This window comes from Oncorhynchus keta, chromosome 27 (assembly GCF_023373465.1).
Source record: "Oncorhynchus keta strain PuntledgeMale-10-30-2019 chromosome 27, Oket_V2, whole genome shotgun sequence".
In the NCBI taxonomy this organism is placed as follows: Eukaryota; Metazoa; Chordata; class Actinopteri; order Salmoniformes; family Salmonidae; genus Oncorhynchus; species Oncorhynchus keta.
This window is the reverse complement of record NC_068447.1, coordinates 35815111-35838022: the sequence shown is the minus strand read 5'-3', so window position 1 is coordinate 35838022 and position 22912 is coordinate 35815111. Positions and strand designations below refer to the sequence as shown.

At 46.6% G+C, this 22912-nt stretch overlaps 1 protein-coding gene across 22 annotated transcripts in view; it reads left to right on the top strand.

Annotated features, from left to right (window-relative positions):
• The window catches only part of LOC118359873 (rap1 GTPase-activating protein 1-like), a 129368-nt gene that overhangs the window by 70958 nt on the left and 35498 nt on the right, over positions 1–22912 (top strand). For 3 of the 22 annotated variants that reach the window (XM_052482255.1, XM_052482246.1, XM_052482247.1), the window contains exon 1: positions 11261–11667. The exons of the other annotated variants lie outside the window; for them this stretch is intronic. The gene's annotated coding sequence lies outside the window, so the exon portion shown is untranslated. Of the gene's footprint in view, positions 1–11260; positions 11668–22912 lie in introns of those variants that run through there. 22 annotated transcript variants of the gene reach the window in all.

Genomic DNA, 22912 nt, shown 5'->3' with positions numbered 1-22912 from the left:
CATTTAGATCTGTTTGAATTACTGTTTCAAGAGTGAATTAGAGCAGATGGTGTTAACTTTTAGCCTTTCTTGTATTTTGTTACAATCAAAGCATGTATCCTGCCTAGTGGTGCACTCTGTTGAGTTTAGCACATTATATATATATATATATATATTTTTTTTTTTTTTTTTGGGGGGGACTATTCAGCTTCAGCTAACCATCCTAAAATCTCAATAGAAATGAGGTGTTTTGGTGTAACAGTAACGTTACAGCCCTACTATGCTGTGGCATTATATTCAGTATGTTATGTAACATGCTAATGAATCATTATGTGAAGCGGTGAAGGCTCTGTCCAGGATTTCGCAACAACATTGATTCAGCTTGATCTAACTTTACCTAACCAGCACAATTGTGATATTTTCTATTTGTAATAATAAGTTATGAGTAGGATCTTCTTGAAAACAGCCATAATATCAAGCTTTTAATGTGGTGTATTCATGCATCTCAATAAACTAGAACCTAAATGCATTATAATCTCCAACTTGGCCCAATTCACATTTCCAAGCCTCTGATTGGCCTCCGCACTGCACACGTGTAGCCTACAGTTCTTCATCATGCTAGCCACTGCCAGAGAGAAGAAACCACCTTTTACCTACCTCTAGGCAGCTATACATATATATATATATATATATAGTTCTATTGTTTTTCATGGAATTTTAGTGGTAATTAAATATAATGAATTGATAATTTATCAGTAGCTTCTCGATTGAAAACATTGCTAAATGGGGATTGAGAATCTGAAGGTGTTGCAGGAGAGGATGTGGTTTATTCAGAATCACCTGCTCTTTTTAATGCATACTAATGATGCAGGCAGCTGTCAGGGGAGGTAAAGGTACATGAGGTGCATGTAAGCTGGCTGGTACCTATCACACAGTCTCGTCACACAACACTTTGCTCACAAATGGAATACTTCAGTCACTTAGTTATTCAATGTTTTGAAAAGAGCAACCATTTTGAATCGGGTGGAGTGGTTATTATTGTGTCCATATTATATTACACCATACAATACCAGTCAAAAGTTTAAAAAGTTCCTAATCATTCAAGTGTTTTTCTTTATTTGTACTATTTTCTACATTGTAGAATAATAGTGAAGACCTCAAAACTATGAAATAACACATGGAATCATGTAGTAACCAAAAAAGTGTTAAACAAATCCAAATATATATATATATATTCTTCAAAGTAGCCACCCTTTGCCTTGATGACAGCTTTGCACACTCTTGGCATTCACTCAACCAGTTTCATGAGTAATGTTTTTCCAACAGTCTTTGAAGGAATTCCCACATATGCTGAGGACTTGCTTTTCCTTCACTCTACAGTCCAACTCATCCCAAACCATCTCAATTGGGATGAGGTCGGCTGATTGCGGAGGCCATGTCATTTGATGCAGCACCCCAACACTTTTGACTAGTACTGTATATATACAGTGGGGCAAAAAAGTATTTAGTCATCCACCAATTGTGCAAGTTCACCCACTTAAAAAGATGAGAGGCCTGTAATTTTCATCATAGGTACACTTCAACTATGACAGACAAAATGAGAAAAAAAATCCAGAAAATCACATTGTAGGATTTTTAATGAATTTATTTGCAAATTATGGTGGAAAATAAGTATTTGGTCACCTACAAACAAGCAAGATTTCTGTCTCTCACAGACCTGTAACTTCTTTAATCTCTATGTTAACCAAGGCTTTTGCAAATGTAACATCAGTAGGGTAGAGAGAGGAAGAGGTATTTATGACTGTCATAAACCTACCCCCCCCCAGTCCAACGTCATGACAATTCATTTGATTTATTATTTTACCAGGTAAGTTGACTGAGAACAGGTTCTCATTTGCAGCAACAACCTGTGGAATAGTTACAGGGGAGAGGAGGGGGATGAATGAGCCAATTGTAAACTGTGGATTATTAGGTGACCTTGATGGTTTGAGGGCCAGCTTGGGAATTTAGCCAGGGACAACACCCCTACGATAAGTGCCATGGGATCTTTAATGACCTCAGAGAGTCAGGATACCCATTTAACGTCCCATCCGAAAGACAGCACCCTACACAGGGCAGTGTCCCCAATCACAGCCCTGGGTTATTTTGTTAGACCAGAGGAAAGAGTGCCTCCTACTGGCCCTCCAACACCACTTCCAGCAGCATCTGGTCTCCCATCCAGGAACTGACCAGTACCAACCCTTAGCTTCAGAAGCAAGCCAGCAGTGGTATGCAGGGTGGTATGCTGCTGACAATGGTTATTGAACAGATTTCCTGTTATATTCATCAGAGGTGTTGGGAGGGTGAAGTCTGTGAATCCCAAAAATAGTAATTAGACAGATGATTAACAAAAAATGCACACAACAGTATTCATACCTTGGTTTTTGTAGGAAATGTGAATGAAAAAAACTGTTTTGATAATGGTTTTCATACACATACCTTGTCCATAATGTAGAGGCCTATGGGACATTCATTGACAAGGTAAGGAAGGAGGATGGTAAATGTGATCTGCATAACATACCAATACCAATTTACATGTGTATGCCTCCTTGTCTGTTCAGTCATCTGCACCCAATACAGCTCGCCTTCAACATATTCTTATAGCCTACATATTATTACCTCTTTGATTGATATCTATTGAATTGCGTCCATTTTCTGTTTTAGAAAGATTTGCACAAACATGAAAAGAAAGAGGGTATCATCGTAAAACAATATGAATTTAGATCATACAAGGGGCAAACCTTAACTTAAATTGAGTAGATCTTTACATTTTTACAGTTAAGTGCCTGTCCTTTCAAACCCAAATATTTCAGTTGGGCAGTTAGGTTCCTGCAAGAACCCCCACCAACTAAGGAGGTTCCTCGTTGAACCCCACCTCCTATGGGGTTCTTGGAAGAACCTTTTGGGGGTCATTTTCAGTGCCAAGAATCCTAGGGTTCTTCGAAGAACTTTGATGATCTTAGAAGAACCCTTGTTGAAACCCCTCATTTTTAGAGTGAGAATGTCACCTTTCCAACAGGTCAGTTAGTCAAATGTTTGCCCTGCCAGAGCTGCCCCAGTCAACTGTAAGTGCTGTTATTATGATGTGGAAACGTCTAGGAGCAACAACGTCTCAGCCGCAAAGTGGTAGGTCAGACAAGCTCACAGAGCAGGACCGCCGAGTGCTGAAGTGCGTAGTGCATAAAAAACATCTGTCCTCGGTTGCAACACTCTCTACCGAGTTCCAAACTGCCTTTGGAAGCAATGTCAGCATGAAGCTCATCAAGAGCTTCATGAAATGGGTTTCCATGGCCGAGCAGCCACACACAAGCCTTACACCATGTGTAATGCCAAACGTCTGCTGGAGTGGTGTTAAGCTTGCGGCCATTGGACTCTGGAGCAGTAGAAACGCGTTTTCTGGAGTGATGAATCGCGCTTCACCATCCAGCAGTCCGACGGTCGAATCTGGGTTTGGAGGATGCCAGGCGAACGCTACCTACCTGAATGCTTAGTGACAACTGTAAAGTTTGATGGAGGAGGAATAATGGTCTGGGGCTGTTTTACAGGGTTCGGGCTCGGCCCCTTAGTTGCAGAGACGGGAAATCTTAACGCTACAACATACAATGACAATCTAGACAATTCTGTGCTTCCAACTGTGTCACAACCAGTTTGGGGAAGGCCCTTTCCTGTTTCAGCATGACAATGCCCCCGTGCACAAAGCGAGGTCTATGTCAAGATCGGTGTGGAAGAACTGGCCTGTAGAGAGCCCTGACCTCAACCCTATCGAACACCTTTGGGATGAATTGGAACGCCGACTGCGAGCCAGGCAAGGCTTAATCGCCCAGATGTCCACATACCTTTGGTCATGTAGTGTATTACTTCAAATAGATTCTGTCATTGTGTCATGTGTTACAAATGTCCCCATTTGAAAAGTCATGCTTCAAGCTTTCCAGACTGTGGTTTGTTTGCCATGGCAGCCAAACACTTCAATTCTCGATAAGGGTTAAGAAACAACTAAGATAACTGTTTTCTTATCTTTTAATGTCGTGCCAAATGGTCCTTTACCAAATGACTTTTGTTGAGGAACCCATTAAGAATGTCTCTCAGAGTCAGACTAATCTGCCTTTTTGACTGCTGTCCAATATTTCCATTATTTGGTGCCTCTTAAGGCTGCAGGTAGATGTCATTTTGAAGGAGAGATATGGTCTTAAAACACACTGTGATGCCAGAGGAGAATGTTGAGAATTGTGCACTTTTAGTAGGATATGCAATTCATCATATTTGCCCAGAGGTGACCTGTGTGTCACATTGCTCTGAGTGGATGGGATAGGACGTGTGTGCTGGCGTGTGTGATGCATGTGACACATGATGCATGGCTCCGTGCAGGGAAAACACACAGGGAGGAATACCATTACACCCATGCCGAGAAGTACTTGAATTGTAATGTTTAGAGGAAAAAGGATTTTCCAAAGACTACTCTTGGGATGTGATGCTTGTGTTAATTTCCTCAAAAAAGATGTGACAAAAATATTTGTCAAACACAGGTTCCTCTCTGGCTCACAGTATTGAGTTTAATAGTAAAACAACAGTCTAGCTGTTTTTCTCTCCCTTGAGTATAGAAAAGTAATCTGTCTTTGAATTTGTAGTCTCACATAACCTTCCCACTTTCCCCACTGCATTTCATAGCCAGGTTCTGTACAGAGAAAAGGGCTTGATTCTAACCCTTACCGTTCAAAAGATATGACCCGTAATACCGCGGCTACGTTTTTTTCTTTCTGAAGTTCATTGGCAGGCCGCATATCACGGGTCATTCTAAAACTAGGCTAATTGCAGACCGTATCGTTAACCATTTGTTTAGGCTACACCTTTTCAGTCGTGTTACTTCATTAACTACCTATAGCCACCAAATCGGGGTGCGTTCAGCGGGACACAACATTTTGGAACATTCAGATAGAAATATGCTATGTAGAACAAATATGCCTCTCTTGACATATAATAAGAAATAATGGCGGCTCTATTCATGTCATTTCTATCTGCAACTGAACGTTACCCTTCTAACATTACCAGTAGCCTTGGACCAGGACTCGAGGACTGGGAATTCAGCCATAGGGACTTGTGACTCGACTATTGGTGACTCGAACTTGAACATAGGGAACTCGGACTCGAGCACAGGGGATTTGGCACTCGATTCGGACTCGAGGTTTAGTGTCTTGAAACAGTCCTTCGCTCTCGTTTAAAGTCATTAGCCCATTCTACTTTGGACACCAATGTGGCTGTGGCATCTGTGGAACGTTGATGACAACGTGGATAACGATGCCGATGATGCTGTGAAACCCATACTACTCTTATTCATGTTTGTCATATTTCTGCTGTTGGGAAGAGAATAGGGTGGTGTGCAGAACAATATGTTGGTAGGACAAGGTTATGTACGTTTGTGCACATGGCAGTCAGTGATTTCTGTTTACTAGAGGTTAATGAGGCAATTCAAATGTGATGTGACTAAAATTAAAGGGAATATAGTTGACTAAAATGGCCCACTGTTTTGACAATAGACTAAATCAGTATTGAACTGACGAAAGATTTGACTGACTTTAGTCAAAATGACTACGACTAAATCTAAATGAGTGCCAAAATGAACACTGACACACACACACACACACACACACACACACACACACACACACACACACACACACACACACACACACACACACACACACACACACACACACACACACACACACACACACACACACACACACACACACAGAGAGAGGAGACAGTGATGCATGACATTAGCCTGTCTAAAGCACTGCTTAAAAGGAATTGCTTTTTTCCTCGGGGACAATCGCTCTCCCATCCATCTGAAATTGTGCCCATTTGGGCCAGCTCCATCACAAGGCCTGAGGGCTGAGATGGACATTTCAAGGGCCCCTGAGGGGAGCAGGTGGATCTTAGTCCAGCAGGCATTATTTACGTGTTCATTCACAACACATGCTCTGCTCCTGTCTGGCTGTTAAAGGACAGGCCAGGACAGGCCAGGACAGGCCTGTCCTGGGAGGAGGTGATGTGGTCTTTGACGAGCATCTCGAAGCAATTCATGATGACCAAAGTGAGTGCTACGGGTCAGTAGTCGTTCAGTTCCTTTCCTTTTTCTTAAGCAGATGGCCTGAGCTAGAGAGAGATTGCAAATGTTGGAGAACACAACAGCTTGCTGGTCTGCTCATACTCAGAAGGCGCGGCTAGGGACGTCGTCTGGGCCAGAAGCCTTGCGAGGGTTAATACTTTTGAATAACTTACTTACATCCTCCTTGGAGACTGTAAACACGCAGCCCTCGTTGTCCTCTGGGGCTCTCCTCGGAAGCTCAGAGTCGTTTTGCTCCAAGTGTGATAAAAAAGTGTTTAGCACGTCTGGTAGGGTGGCGTTGGTGTCCGCGAGCGTGACTGGCTTTCTGTTTGTAATCCGTGATCGTTAAAACCCCCTGCCACATACGCCTTATTAAGCCAGAGGCCGACTGCAAACATCTGCCATGATGTTAATGTGTTAGAGGGAATGGAGGGGACATGGGGACTGACAGAGACACTGGGAGTGTTGCAGAAAGCACATGTTTACTGAACATGTAGGCAAAAGTAGAACACTTCCTTTACATGTTACATCTATCACAATGCTACTGTATGAATGTTGTTTGGAAATGAAATTAGCATGTACTGTTGACGCAAATACGACATGTAAGCCAGCCCATGTTCAGTTTTTAAACAAGAGGCTAGATTTTTAAAGAAAGACACAGAGGACACACAGAACATCTGCTTGCTATATATATATATTTTAAAGCAACAGGTTTATTTCCTCCTCATGTTAAAGCCATATCAACAGTCAATAATACCGCCAGGTATCCGAGGCAGAGCCATATCAACAGTCAATAATACCGCCAGGTATCCGAGGCAGAGCCATATCAACAGTCAATAATACCGCCAGGTATCCGAGGCAGAGCCATATCAACAGTCAATAATACCGCCAGGTATCTGAGGCAGAGCCATATCAACAGTCAATAATACCGCCAGGTATCCGAGGCAGAGCCATATCAACAGTCAATAATACCGCCAGGTATCTGAGGCAGAGCCATATCAAAAGTCAATAATACCGCCAGGTATCCGAGGCAGAGCCATATCAACAGTCAATAATACCGCCAGGTATCTGAGGCAGAGCCATATCAACAGTCAATAATACCGCCAGGAATCTGATCCCATGTGATGGGGTCGTAAACCCCGGGCAGGCTGTGCTCTGGGGTCAACTGATGGTCACACGCAATCAGCCAGCCATCCAGATCTCACAGATTACACCCTGGACAGCTCTGCTCTGCTCTCCTCTCCATCCACGCAAACGCTGGTCTCTGCCTCTCTCTGACACACCAGTAAATGAGAGGGGAAAGACAGAAGTAATCATAGTGGTTTGGTTTCTGTCTTTTTCCCTTCAGCTCATATATTGACACACATGAAATGTAGTAGTCACAGCAGAGCCCCACCAGCTACTCACTACACTATATTACTGGTGGTCACAGCAGAGCGCCACTAGCTCCTCACTACACTATATTACTGGTGGTCACAGCAGAGCCCCACCAGCTCCTCACTACACTATATTACTGGTGGTCACAGCAGAGCCCCACCAGCTCCTCACTACACTATATTACTGGTGGTCACAGCAGAGCCCCACCAGCTCCTCACTACACTATATTACTGGTGGTCACAGCAGAGCCCCACCAGCTCCTCACTACACTATATTACTGGTGGTCACAGCAGAGCCCCACCAGCTCCTCACTACACTATATTACTGGTGGTCACAGCAGAGCCCCACCAGCTCCTCACTACACTATATTACTGGTGGTCACAGCAGAGCCCCACCAGCTCCTCACTACACTATATTACTGGTGGTCACAGCAGAGCCCCACCAGCTACTCACTACACTATATTACTGGTGGTCACAGCAGAGCCCCACCAGCTACTCACTACACTATATTACTGGTGGTCACAGCAGAGCCCCACCAGCTCCTCACTACACTATATTACTGGTGGTCACAGCAGAGCCCCACCAGCTACTCACTACACTATATTACTGGTGGTCACAGCGGAGCCCCACCAGCTCCTCACTACACTATATTACTGGTGGTCACAGCAGAGCCCCACCAGCTCCTCACTACACTATATTACTGGTGGTCACAGCAGAGCCCCACCAGCTCCTCACTACACTATATTACTGGTGGTCACAGCAGAGCCCCACCAGCTCCTCACTACACTATATTACTGGTGGTCACAGCAGAGCCCCACCAGCTCCTCACTACACTATATTACTGGTGGTCACAGCAGAGCCCCACCAGCTCCTCACTACACTATATTACTGGTGGTCACAGCAGAGCCCCACCAGCTCCTCACTACACTATATTACTGGTGGTCACAGCAGAGCCCCACCAGCTCCTCACTACACTATATTACTGGTGGTCACAGCAGAGCCCCACCAGCTCCTCACTACACTATATTACTGGTGGTCACAGCAGAGCCCCACCAGCTCCTCACTACACTATATTACTGGTGGTCACAGCAGAGCCCCACCAGCTCCTCACTACACTATATTACTGGTGGTCACAGCAGAGCCCCACCAGCTCCTCACTACACTATATTACTGGTGGTCACAGCAGAGCCCCACCAGCTCCTCACTACACTATATTACTGGTGGTCACAGCACAGCCCCACCAGCTCCTCACTACACTATATTACTGGTGGTCACAGCAGAGCCCCACCAGCTCCTCACTACACTATATTACTGGTGGTCACAGCAGAGCCCCACCAGCTCCTCACTACACTCCACTGCTGGTGGTCACGCTCCTCAATATACTACTGGTGGTCCAGCAGTTCCTTTCTACACTACACTACTGGTGGCTTGGGCAAAATACCGTTTATACCGTATACAGGGGTATTTTCAAATACCAACTGTATGATTTTCAATACTGTTCCCAAAATGTTGCTGCTGCTACGCTGCTGCTTTTAACTAACTATAAATGAAGTATAACTACAAGAAATCTGAGATGTCAAATAAATGATATCCAGCTCAGGGCTCCAGCTATTCATTTGGTTTGCTAACTTGCTAGCTAAGTGGCTAGATTTCAAGATCAAGCTTCTTGGTTACAGAAGAGACATTCAATCCCCTCCTGGATCAAGATTCATGTTGCCTTAATTGTTTGTTGTGTAAAAAAAAGTATATACATATATATATACATATATATATATACAATACCAGTCAAACGTTTGGACACACCTACTCATTGAAGGGTTTTTCTTTATTTCTTACTATTATCTACATTGTAGAATAATAGTGAAGACACAAACTATGAAATAACAAATAGAATCATATAGTAACCAAAAAAGTGTCAAACAAATCTAAATATATTTGAGATTTTTCAAAGTAGTATTCTCTCAACCAGCTTCATGAGGTAGTCACCTGGAATACAGGTGTGCTTTGTTAATTTGTGGAATTTCTTTCCTCCTTAATGCATTTGAGCCAATCAGTTGTGTGAGGTAGGGGTGGTATACAGAAGATAGCCCTATTTGGTAAAAGACTAAGTCCATATTATGGCAAGAACAGCTCAAAAAAGCAAAGAGAAATGAAGATCAGTCAATCTGGAATGAAAACGGAAACACAGTGGGACAGGACAGCAGGTGTTAGTGGGAAAGATGGGGAGCGAGAAAGGGAGTCCATTGACGTAAGACCCTCTCCTTCTCAAAACCCATTGGAGAAGAAGGTCAGAAGGGAGGGACCTACCCACTGGGCACACACTGGTTGAATCAACATGGTTTCTATGTAATTTCAATGAAATTAATATAGACGTTGAAATTAATGCTAGACGTTGAATTGACGTCTGTGCCCAGAGGATATGGCTTTCTCATAAAATGGGTTTTGTGAAAAAGACGAGGTGAGAAGGACTTATGTGAAATTTGCAGTTTGACGTGAAAATCCCATTTTCAAACGTGAACTAGATGTAAATTTAATGTGAAACCATATTTTGACATGTATTACATTTTTAGTTCACATGTTAACACCGCCTTTTCAAGGGAAGAGAATTAAAACAATTCACCTCACACATGAATGGCAGATGATTATTTCAATACACAAATATAAAGACTGTTCAATAAATCCCTTGTAATCTCTCCTGGCATACCAAACACCACCAGTAGCATGAATCATACTTCTCCTGTATGACTATGCTCCAGAGCACATGTTTTAGTAAAGGCAAGTCCACTTATTGTTTCTACATACCTGAGGGGACAAACAAACATATGCTTTAGATGAAGAGAACAACGCCAGGGACATTAAGTCTGTTAGAAGCTGAATGTGGCAGGAGGACTCTTTTCCTGTTTATTGCAGGTGTGTAATCACTGTTTCTCTGGTATTAGTCATGAAATGCTCCTCTGCTTTTATCCTCTCAATCCAAATGATTCTCTCTTACTGGAAAACTAATGATAGAAACATCATAAACCCACACTCAATATATGAAGTTCACGATTCACTCTGTGTGTGTGTGTGTGTGTGTGCGTGTGTGTGTGTGCGTGCATAAAAATATATATATATTTTACCTTTATTTAACTAGGCAAGTCAGTTAAGAACAAATTCTTATTTTCAATGACGGCCTAGAAACAGTGGGTTAACTGCCTGTTCAGGGGCAGAACGACAGATTTGTACCTTGTCAGCTCGGGGGTTTGAACTTGCAACCTTGCAGGTACTAGTCCAACGCTCTAACCACTAGGCTACCCTGCCGCCGTGTGCGTGCCTGTGTGCGTGCGTGCGTGCCTGTGTGCGTGCGTGCCTGTGTGCGTGTATATGCCTGTGTGTGTGTGTGTGTGTGCGCGCGTGCCTGTGTGTGTGTGCGCGCGCGTGCCTTTTTGTGTGTCTATCCGTGTGTCGGGGGAAGGGCAGATCTATTCTCTCCTGTGTAACTGATTTGGTTGCCAGAGCAACCGGTCCTAGCTAGGGAGGCATGTTGTTTAATTAAGGTGAGGTGTAATGAACGCAGAGGAGATGAGAACAAACCTCCATCAAACAGCCCTGCCCGGCCCAGCCTCTCAGCGGCAGGCTTCTCTCTCTCTCTCTCTCTCTCTCTCTCTCTCTCTCTCTCTCTCTCTCTCTCTCTCTCTCTCGCTTTCTTTCTCCCAGTCCAAGCATGGGCGGGGGAGGGGCACCGTGCCACAGAGGGAGGGAGAGAGGAGGAGAGTGCCAACACGAGTTTTGAGAGAGAGAACGGATGAATGAGAGATCTAGAGAGAGAGCGCTAGAAAGGGAGGAAAAAGACAGCCAGCCTAGCAGGGCAGAAGTTGGTGTGACAGCCCAGAGGCTCCACTTGTCAGGCAGGTGTGTAGCAGTCAGAGAGAGTTGAGACTGAGAGTGATCAGACGGGAGGAGAGAGTTGAGACTGAGAGTGACCAGACGGGAGGAGAGAGTTGAGACTGAGAGTGATCTGACGGGAGGAGAGAGTTGAGACTGAGAGTGATCTGACGGGAGGAGAGAGTTGAGACAGAGTGATCAGACGGGAGGAGAGAGCGAGAGAGTCGAGTCTTAGTCATCTGCTTCTTGACTGGTCTCTGATATATTTATCTGGGAGAAAGACTGCATACAGCTGACACAGAGTGAGTAACTTACTTATTTATTTGTGTTCGTCATGTTTGCTCTGATAGTACCTACCGCTGTTACTATATGCCCCACTAATTTCACTCTGTAGCATAATAAATAGGTTGGATTTGTTTGGCAATCTGTGCTGTGTTGATGTGGTGGGGGGGATGAAGCTGTAGTGGCTTAGTGCTGCCTGTAAACTGATATGCAGGAGGTTTCCGTAGAGGCACGCAGCGAGCAGGAAGCAGGCAGGCAGGCAGGATGGCAGGTGGCAGGCAGCAGGCAGGTGCACAGAGCATACAGTATGTAATGTGTCATGCGTGACATGCTTTTGTTCTGTTGAACAACTCGTAATGAGGAGGAAAGAGGAGAGTTCCCCCGCTGCTCTGATGAGATGATTTTGTTATTTAGCTATGTGCTCTGGCAGTGTGGAGTACTGCACAGTACGGTGTGTTTCCTCCTGCCTGATTCCTGTCATGGGGAAATAATTATTAATCTATATTAGAACTACACACACACACACACACACACACACACACACACACACACACACACACACACACACACACACACATACTCTATACAGTTGACCATTTCATTCCACTATTCTGACAGTCCCCTTACCAGACATGTCTTAATTCAATTCCTCCCACACGCATCAGCACCTCTTCCTTCTCATTGTCCTCCACAGGGAGTCAGAGTGTCTGCTAGCTGGTGTGTCTGGGCTCCCACACCCTGTCCATCCACAGTGTGTGTGTGTGTCTGGGCTCCCACACCCCGTCCATCCACAGTGTGTGTGTCTGGGCTCACTGTGCTGGGCGGTTGATCTCTCATAGGACAGACTAGAGCTGCCTGCCTGGCTTCATTGAATTCCACTGAAGACACACTGGTGTCAACTTCATCTCCTCAAGAGACTAACTGCTGTCTGTCAGGAAGGTCTCTCTTTCTCTGTAAGATGAAGAGAGCAGCTCTACCAGTCAGTCAGTCAGTCAGTCAGACACAGCAGATGTGATAATGACTTTACCAACAGGTATACCACCCCACATACTGTAGTGTGGCTGATTAATAGTCCTTGTTTACATTATTTAATAGATCCTTAGCATGGACAAAGACAGTGGCTAATTAAACATGGATTAGCTTTTAACAAGAAGGGGGATTTAATTTCTTATTTCTGCTTAAATCTCTGCATGGGCTGTGCTTGATGACTTAGCCGAGGGGATAGTGAATCTATCTGTACAGGAACATCCGTGCCTCCGTGCTGGCTACAATGGAGAGAACGGCTACAGTACCACGTGAGAGGGGGTTCACTCGAACGTCTGTCAGGAGGAATGAAAGACCGAGAGGGAGAGTGCTGTTTACACACACACCTCCAGACTAATAGCAGTATTGATATCCGCGTGTGTTTTCACAGTCTTACTGTAGGAGTTCTATGTCCGATTAGAATTGTCATATGATGTGTCAGTTCCAAAACCACCAGCGATCATTTTCAGATCTGCTGGTCCTATTTGTTTGACATGTCTGTTGATAAAAGATGACTGATGCAGTTTGTACAGTACTGTGCCGATACGTGCGTATACATTTCTTATAATAGACTTGACCCACTGGGCACGCCACATCATTTCAAAGCGGGTAGTATTTGGTTGATTACGTTTATCAATGAGATTACAACCTATTTTCACACTCAAAAAAGACAGTCAAAAATGTGTAACATTCCCAATGTATTATCACTGTGCTTTAAACCATCTTAAAAACACAACCAAATTCCAGTGAAGAAGCAATGTGTCAGATTTTTGGTTTAGTTGTCACCTAAATGCAACATCCCTGTGGTTTCAACCTTTTAAAAGAGTTCAAATATTTTTATTTTGTTTATTTATACAACATCTTAATGATGTGCTTCATCTACTAGCACAACCAAATGACCTGGATTGTAATTGAGACTATTTAAGTACATGGTGCCAGTAATCAATGCCGTTTGAGATTTTGCATAGATTATTATAGGAATTGTCGCCACAGCCCTGCAACATTTGCATGCTTTCTATGATTACATAAGTAGATGTTTATTGTTACAGTAACCTGCATCGTGTTTGATTTACAACGCAACCAAATATGAAGATTTAAAGGAGACGTATCTACTTTGTATCCACTGAAGATGCTATTTCCATAGCTATTCACATATCCGTAACACATCTGGACAAGAGGAACACCTTTGTGAGAATGCTGTTCATTGACCTCAGTTCAGCATTCAACACTATCGTTCCCTCCAAGCTTGACACCAAGTTCAGAGCCCTGGGTCTGGTCACCACCCTCACCTACCGCTGCACCATCGAGAGCTTCCTGACCAGTTACATAATGGCCTGGTACGTGAATTGCTCCATCGGCGACCACCAGGCCCTCCAGCGGGTGGTGAAGACAGCCCAGTACATCACTGGGACCGGGCCCTCCAGCGGGTGGTGAAGACGGACCAGTACATCAATGGGACCGGGGCCCTCCAGCGGGTGGTGAAGACGGACCAGTACATCAATGGGACCGGGGCCCTCCAGCGGGTGGTGAAGACAGCCCAGTACATCACTGGGACCGGGGCCCTCCAGCGGGTGGTGAAGACGGACCAATACATCAATGGGACCGGGGCCCTCCAGCGGGTGGTGAAGACGGACCAGTACATCACTGGGACCGGGGCCCTCCAGCGGGTGGTGAAGACGGACCAGTACATCACTGGGACCGGGGCCCTCCAGCGGGTGGTGAAGACGGACCAGTACATCACTGGGACCGGGGCCCTCCAGCGGGTGGTGAAGACGGACCAGTACATCAATGGGACCGGGGCCCTCCAGCGGGTGGTGAAGACAGCCCAGTACATCAATGGGACCGTGCTCCCACCCATCTAGGACATCTACTGGAAACGGTGCCTGAGGAAGTCCTGCAGCATCATCAAGGACCCCACACATCAGCCACGAGCTGTTCTTCCTTACCGCCGGGTAAGGTTTGATACCAATAGGCTCAGAGACAGTTGGACAATGTATACAGTACCATGCGTATCCCATACATACAACTAATAAAACATGAAACTTTGGGATTAATATTTTCCTGAAAATCGGCCAATTTCAATACCGGGAATAATTAATCATTCAAGTCGGAAATGCCCATTTAATACCTTTAAAACCAAGATATGGTCACTATAATGCAGAGTTCTCCCCAAATTAGAGGGGCGTTGCACCACCTTGTCAGCTTGGCTGCACCACTATGTAAAGATGTTAGAGTTAATGAAACTGATATTTAGTAATGATAGAATAACTGTCTTTGATCACCAATGATCACCGTTCATAAATGCTGAATGTTATCATGTTTCTCAATTTATTAGCGCATTTCAGCAGTAGGCTATCTGGACACAGAGCGCTCTCAGGACACACCGAGCTCAATGTTGTCAAATCGTACAAAAACAAACTTGGTAACGACAGTCAAACAAATGTGAAATTACCAAAGTTGCTAAGCTTGCTAGATAACTAACATCCTTCAACAAATGACAGAATATCTCCTATATTTAGCAAAATCGAGTTGATGATTATACAGATAGCAGATCAGTTCATGAATAACGAAGAATAAAAAGTGGAAATATACTGAACAAAAATATAAAAGCAACATGCAACAAATTTCAAAGAGTTACAGTTCATATAAGGAAATCAGTAAATGTAAATAAATTCATTAGGCCCTTATCTATGAATTTCCCATGACTGGGCAGGGGCACAGCCATGGGTGGGCCTGGGAGGACATAGGCCCACCTACTTGGGAGCCAGGCCCACCCAATGCGGAGCCAGGCCCAGCCAATCAAAATGTATTTTTCCCCACAAATGGGCTAATTATTTCAATACACAAATATAAAGACTGTTCAATAAATCCCTTGTAATCTCTCCTGGCATACCAAACACCACCAGTAGGATGAATCATACTTCTCCTGTATGACTATGCTCCAAAGCACATGTTTTAGTAAAGGCAAGTCCACTTATTGTTTCTACATACCTGAGGGGACAAACAAACATATGCTTTAGATGAAGAGAACAACGCCAGGGACATTAAGTCTGTTAGAAGCTGAATGTGGCAGGAGGACTCAGGAGAAATAGGAGCTTTTCCTGTTTATTGCAGGTGTGTAATCACTGTGTACAGCCTGAAATACTCCTCAGCACCCCGGTCCCTTTCCTCTCAGACGATCCCGCAGGTGAAGAAGCCGGATTTGGAGGTCCCAGGCTGACGTGGCTACACGTTTTTGTTGTGAGCCCGGTTGGACGTACTGCCAAATTCTCTAAAATGAAGTTGGCGGCACCTTATGGTAGAGAAATAACATTACATTCTCTGGCAACAGCTCTGGTGGATATTCCTCTCCTGGCATACCAAACACAGAGATGTGTGGCAGACAGAGATGTGTGGCAGACAGAGATGTGTGGCAGGCAGAGATGTGTGGCAGGCAAGATGTGTGGCAGGGAGAGTGGCAGGCAGGCAGAGATGTGTGGCAGGGAGAGTGGCAGGCAGGCAGAGATGTGTGGCAGGCAGGCAGAGATGTGTGGCAGGCAGACAGAGATGTGTGGCAGGCAGACAGAGATGTGTGGCAGGGAAGGTGGCGGGCAGGCAGAGATGTGTGGCAGGCAGGCAGATATGTGTGGCAGTGAAGGTGGCAGGCAGGCAGAGATGTGTGGCAGGGAAGGTGGCAGGCAGGCAGACATGTGTGGCAGACAGAGATGTGTGGCAGGGAAGGTGGCAGGCAGGCAGAGATGTGTGGCAGGCAGAGATGTGTGGCAGGGAAGGTGGCAGGCAGGCAGAGATGTGTGGCAGGGAGGGTGGCAGGGAAGGTGGCAGGCAGGCAGAGATGTGTGGCAGTGAAGGTGGCAGGCAGGCAGAGATGTGTGGCAGGGAAGGTGGCAGGCAGGCAGAGATGTGTGGCAGGGAAGGTGGCAGGCAGGCAGAGATGTGTGGCAGGGAGGGTGGCAGGCAGGCAGAGATGTGTGGCAGGGAAGGTGGCAGGCAGTCTCCTGGTTTGGAGACTGTGAGTAGAGAGATGTGTGGCAGGGAGGGTGGCAAGCAGGCAGAGATGTGTGGCAGGGAAGGTGGCAGGCAGGCAGAGATGTGTGGCAGGGAAGGTGGCAGGCAGGCAGAGATGTGTGGCAGGCAGGCAGAGATGTGTGGCAGGGAAGGTGGCAGGCATGCAGAGATGTGTGGCAGGCAGGCAGAGATGTGTGGCAGGGAAGGTGGCAGGCAGGCAGAGATGTGTGGCAGGGAAGGTGGCAGGCAGGCAGGCAGAGATGTGTGGCAGGGAAGGTGGCAGGCAGGCAGAGATGTGTGGCAGGGAAGGTGGCAGGCAGGCAGAGATGTGTGGCAGGGAAGGTGGCAGGCAGGCAGAGATGTGTGGCAGGGAGGGTGGCAGGCAGGCAGAGATGTGTGGCAGGGAAGGTGGCAGGCAGTCTCCTGGTTTGGAGACTGTGAGTAGAGAGATGTGTGGCAGGGAGGGTGGCAGGCAGGCAGAGATGTGTGGCAGGGAAGGTGGCAGGCAGTCTCCTGGTTTGGAGACTGTGAGTAGAGAGATGTGTGGCAGGGAGGGTGGCAGGCAGGCAGAGATGTGTGGCAGGGAAGGTGGCAGGCAGTCTCCTGGTTTGGAGACTGTGAGTAGAGAGATGTGTGGCAGGGAGGGTGGCAAGCAGGCAGAGATGTGTGGCAGGGAAGGTGGCAGGCAGGCAGAGATGTGTGGCAGGGAAGGTGGCAGGCAGGCAGAGATGTGTGGCAGGGAGGGTGGAAGGCAGGCAGAGATGTGTGGCAGGGAAGGTGGCAGGCATGCAGAAATGTGTGGCAGGGAAGGTGGCAAGCAGGCAGAGATGTGTGGCAGGCAGGCAGAGATGTGTGGCAGGGAAGGTGGCAGGCAGGCAGAGATGTGTGGCAGGGAAGGTGGCAGGCAGGCAGGCAGAGATGTGTGGCAGGGAAGGTGGCAGGCAGGCAGAGATGTGTGGCAGGGAAGGTGGCAGGCAGGCAGAGATGTGTGGCAGGGAGGGTGGCAGGCAGGCAGAGATGTGTGGCAGGGAAGGTGGCAGGCAGGCAGAGATGTGTGGCAGGGAAGGTGGCAGGCAGGCAGAGATGTGTGGCAGGGAAGGTGGCAGGCAGGCAGAGATGTGTGGCAGGGAAGGTGGCAGGCAGGCAGAGATGTGTGGCAGGGAGGGTGGCAGGCAGGCAGAGATGTGTGGCAGGGAAGGTGGCAGGCAGTCTCCTGGTTTGGAGACTGTGAGTAGAGAGATGTGTGGCAGGGAGGGTGGCAGGCAGGCAGAGATGTGTGGCAGGGAAGGTGGCAGGCAGGCAGAGATGTGTGGCAGGGAAGGTGGCAGGCAGGCAGAGATGTGTGGCAGGGAAGGTGGCAGGCAGGCAGAGATGTGTGGCAGGCAGGCAGAGATGTGTGGCAGGGAAGGTGGCAGGCAGGCAGAGATGTGTGGCAGGCAGGCAGAGATGTGTGGCAGGGAAGGTGGCAGGCAGGCAGAGATGTGTGGCAGGCAGGCAGAGATGTGTGGCAGGGAAGGTGGCAGGCATGCAGAGATGTGTGGCAGGCAGGCAGAGATGTGTGGCAGGCAGACAGAGATGTGTGGCAGGGAAGGTGGCAAGCAGGCAGAGATGTGTGGCAGGCAGGCAGAGATGTGTGGCAGGGAAGGTGGCAGGCAGGCAGGCAGAGATGTGTGGCAGGGAAGGTGGCAGGCAGGCAGGAAGAGATGTGTGGCAGGGAAGGTGGCAGGCAGGCAGAAATGTGTGGCAGGGAAGGTGGCAGGCAGTCTCCTGGTTTGGAGACTGTGAGTAGAGAGATGTGTGGCAGGGAGGGTGGCAGGCAGGCAGAGATGTGTGGCAGGGAAGGTGGCAGGCAGGCAGAGATGTGTGGCAGGGAAGGTGGCAGGCAGGCAGTCTCCTGGGTTGGAGACGGTGAGTAGAGAGATGTGTGGCAGGGAAGGTGGCTGAGTGTCCTCCCTGGATCCCTGAAGTGACTCTTCTCTCCAGAGAGACTCCTGCTTAATGGCACATAAAGCACACTCAGATCAAATAAGATATTATTCACAACAGCAGTTTGCACACTTTGTGTGCTTGTTTGGTGTAAGATCTCATCTTATTTTATCATTGTGGCATTTTGAATATTGCTGATTCTTTTTTAGAGATCAGTGTAGGTGTATGTGACTGAGCTTGTTGAGTTTGTCATTGCTCTAGGATGCCAGTGGGTTAACATACCGCTAATGGATTTGTGTTGACATATATGTTTGTGAAGAACTAGGAAGGATCTTTACAATCTGACATCCTTTGGTTAGAGTGGTTTGTTTTGGCATGGTGATCAACTAAATAATTAACATTCACCCACACTACTCACACCGGGCCCCTTACAAACAGTGCCACCCAAATCGGCTAAGTCTGGTCAAACTCTAGTTTCTAGAGATATAGTTACAGAATATAATGTTAGTATCACCTGTTAGAGCCTATTTCTCACCCTCTGTGGATTTTTACGTTTCCTGGGTAGCTAGCTTCGTAGTAGATACTCCACATTGGTTACTGGTTTTATCTCAAGGTAAATAAAAGCTGCATCTTGTCAGCCTTGACAAACAAGGAGGTGTAATGGTGGAAGTGAAGGTAATGCATTTACTCAGGAGTGTGGCGGGCAAGCAGCCCAATCTGGAGAATAATCACATTTCTGCTCAGAGAGGTTGTCTGCTGTGTGATGGATGGGGCCTTGGAGAGGAGACCTGGGCACGCTGTTCTTGTGCACTATTTAATCAAAACACCGGGAATAAAAGGACATGGGCTCACTCAAGACACTTTGTGATATTTCTAGGTTGAGCCCAGTCAACCTCTCACACCACGTTGTGCCACTTCAGGTGCAGTTAGATTGTGATCAGGACTAACTCAAACTCGGGGTGGGGGAGGGGCAAAGAATTCACTTATAAAAACGTTGACTGTATGTAACAAGTCTGAAGGTTCCCTTGTTTTACATATCCAGTCTTTATGAATGGTTTCTGCAAGAAATTGATATTCATCGTTTAGCGCTTTTGTGTTTTCCTCCAGTCACCGAGTCATCATATATCTATGATGTCATAATACTCCTGTCAGAACAATAGAGGAAGGAAGACAACGCAGAGAAGAGAAGGGTTGGAATGATATTGGATTAGTTTACTCTCTTCATATCGCTCTTCAACCTCACTTCACTTTTTACACCGTAGGCCAGGGATGGGAAACTTTAATAGGGGTGGGGGCCACAAAAAAACGGAACTCATTATGAGGGGCCGCGGTGGCTTATGGGTCTGCGTACCCACATCCATACCACCACCCACCCTTGTGATAGTGAAAAGAAGATTGCATTTCTGCAATTCTATACATTTTAGCATGGTGCGGAGAGAAGATTTTTTTACATTTTATAACTATTTTCATGGTATTCTTCTAATTTTGCCATGGGGCTGTGAGAAACATGTGCAGTTTTATAGCTAATATCCTGAAATTCTACACATTTTGCCATAGGGTGGAGGCAAATGTTGGCAGTCTTTAATATGATAACTGATGATCAATGGGCCACACCCCGATTTGTAATTTGACCATGGATGGAGGGGTTTGAGTTTGTGTGCTGTTAATGCCAGTCCTCAGCTCCCACCCCCAAAATAACTTGAACTCACTCACCTTATGTGCTCTGTGTGTCACTTTTCTTGTACTCACACTGTCTGTACTCGTCCTGTCCTGTGCGTCTGTCTGTCCGTCCGTCCGTCCGCCCGCCCGCCTGTCTGTCTGTCCGTCCGTCCGTCTGTCTGTCCTGTTTGTCTGTACTCAGCCAGTCTGTCCTGTTTGTCTGTACTCACCCTGTCTGTTCTGTTTGTCTGTACTCACCCTGTCTGTCCTGTTTGTCTGTACTCACCCTGTCTCTTCTGTTTGTCTGTACTCACCCTGTCTGTCCTGTTTGTCTGTACTCACCCTGTCTGTCCTGTTTGTCTGTACTCACCCTGTCTGTCCTGTTTGTCTGTACTTACCCTGTCTGTCCTGTTTGTCTGTACTCACCCTGTCTGTCCTGTTTGTCTGTACTCACCCTGTCTCTTCTGTGTGTCTGTACTCACCATGTCTGTCCTGTTTGTCTGTACTCACCATGTCTCTTCTGTTTGTCTGTACTCACCTTGTCTCTTCTGTTTGTCTGTACTCACCCTGTCTCTTCTGTGTGTCTGTACTCACCATGTCTGTCCTGTTTGTCTGTACTCACCATGTCTCTTCTGTTTGTCTGTACTCACCTTGTCTCTTCTGTTTGTCTGTACTCACCCTGTCTGTCCTGTTTGTCTGTACTCACCCTGTCTGTCCTGTTTGTCTGTACTCACCTTGTCTCTTCTGTTTGTCTGTACTCACCCTGTCTGTCCTGTTTGTCTGTACTCACCATGTCTCTTCTGTTTGTCTGTACTCACCCTGTCTCTTCTGTTTGTCTGTACTCACCCTGTCTGTCCTGTTTGTCTGTACTCACCATGTCTCTTCTGTTTGTCTGTACTCACCTTGTCTCTTCTGTTTGTCTGTACTCACCATGTCTCTTCTGTTTGTCTGTACTCACCCTGTCTGTCCTGTTTGTCTGTACTCACCTTGTCTCTTCTGTTTGTCTGTACTCACCCTGTCTGTCCTGTTTGTCTGTACTCACCATGTCTCTTCTGTTTGTCTGTACTCACCCTGTCTCTTCTGTTTGTCTGTACTCACCCTGTCTCTTCTGTTTGTCTGTACTCACCCTGTCTGTCCTGTTTGTCTGTACTCACCCTGTCTGTCCTGTTTGTCTGTACTCACCCTGTCTGTCCTGTTTGTCTGTACTCACCATGTCTCTTCTGTTTGTCTGTACTCACCCTCACCCTGTCTGTCCTGTTTGTCTGTACTCACCCTGTCTGTCCTGTTTGTCTGTACTCACCCTGTCTGTCCTGTTTGTCTGTACTCACCCTGTCTGTCCTGTTTGTCTGTACTCACCCTGTCTGTCCTGTTTGTCTGTACTCACCCTGTCTGTCCTGTTTGTCTGTACTCACCATGTCTCTTCTGTTTGTCTGTACTCACCCTGTCTGTCCTGTTTGTCTGTACTCACCTTGTCTCTTCTGTTTGTCTGTACTCACCATGTCTCTTCTGTTTGTCTGTACTCACCCTGTCTGTCCTGTTTGTCTGTACTCACCTTGTCTCTTCTGTTTGTCTGTACTCACCCTGTCTGTCCTGTTTGTCTGTACTCACCATGTCTCTTCTGTTTGTCTGTACTCACCCTGTCTCTTCTGTTTGTCTGTACTCACCCTGTCTCTTCTGTTTGTCTGTACTCACCCTGTCTGTCCTGTTTGTCTGTACTCACCCTGTCTGTCCTGTTTGTCTGTACTCACCCTGTCTGTCCTGTTTGTCTGTACTCACCATGTCTCTTCTGTTTGTCTGTACTCACCCTGTCTGTCCTGTTTGTCTGTACTCACCCTGTCTGTCCTGTTTGTCTGTACTCACCCTGTCTGTCCTGTTTGTCTGTACTCACCCTGTCTGTCCTGTTTGTCTGTACTCACCCTGTCTGTCCTGTTTGTCTGTACTCACCCTGTCTGTCCTGTTTGTCTGTACTCACCCTGTCTGTCCTGTTTGTCTGTACTCACCCTGTCTGTCCTGTTTGTCTGTACTCACCATGTCTCTTCTGTTTGTCTGTACTCACCCTGTCTGTCCTGTTTGTCTGTACTCACCCTGTCTGTCCTGTTTGTCTGTACTCACCATGTCTCTTCTGTTTGTTTGTACTCACCCTGTCTGTCCTGTTTGTCTGTACTCACCCTGTCTGTCCTGTTTGTCTGTACTCACCCTGTCTGTCCTGTTTGTCTGTACTCACCCTGTCTGTCCTGTTTGTCTGTACTCACCATGTCTCTTCTGTTTGTCTGTACTCACCCTGTCTGTCCTGTTTGTCTGTACTCACCCTGTCTCTTCTGTGTGTCTGTACTCACCATGTCTGTCCTGTTTGTCTGTACTCACCATGTCTCTTCTGTTTGTCTGTACTCACCTTGTCTCTTCTGTTTGTCTGTACTCACCCTGTCTGTCCTGTTTGTCTGTACTCACCCTGTCTGTCCTGTTTGTCTGTACTCACCATGTCTCTTCTGTTTGTCTGTACTCACCTTGTCTCTTCTGTTTGTCTGTACTCACCATGTCTCTTCTGTTTGTCTGTACTCACCCTGTCTGTCCTGTTTGTCTGTACTCACCTTGTCTCTTCTGTTTGTCTGTACTCACCCTGTCTGTCCTGTTTGTCTGTACTCACCATGTCTC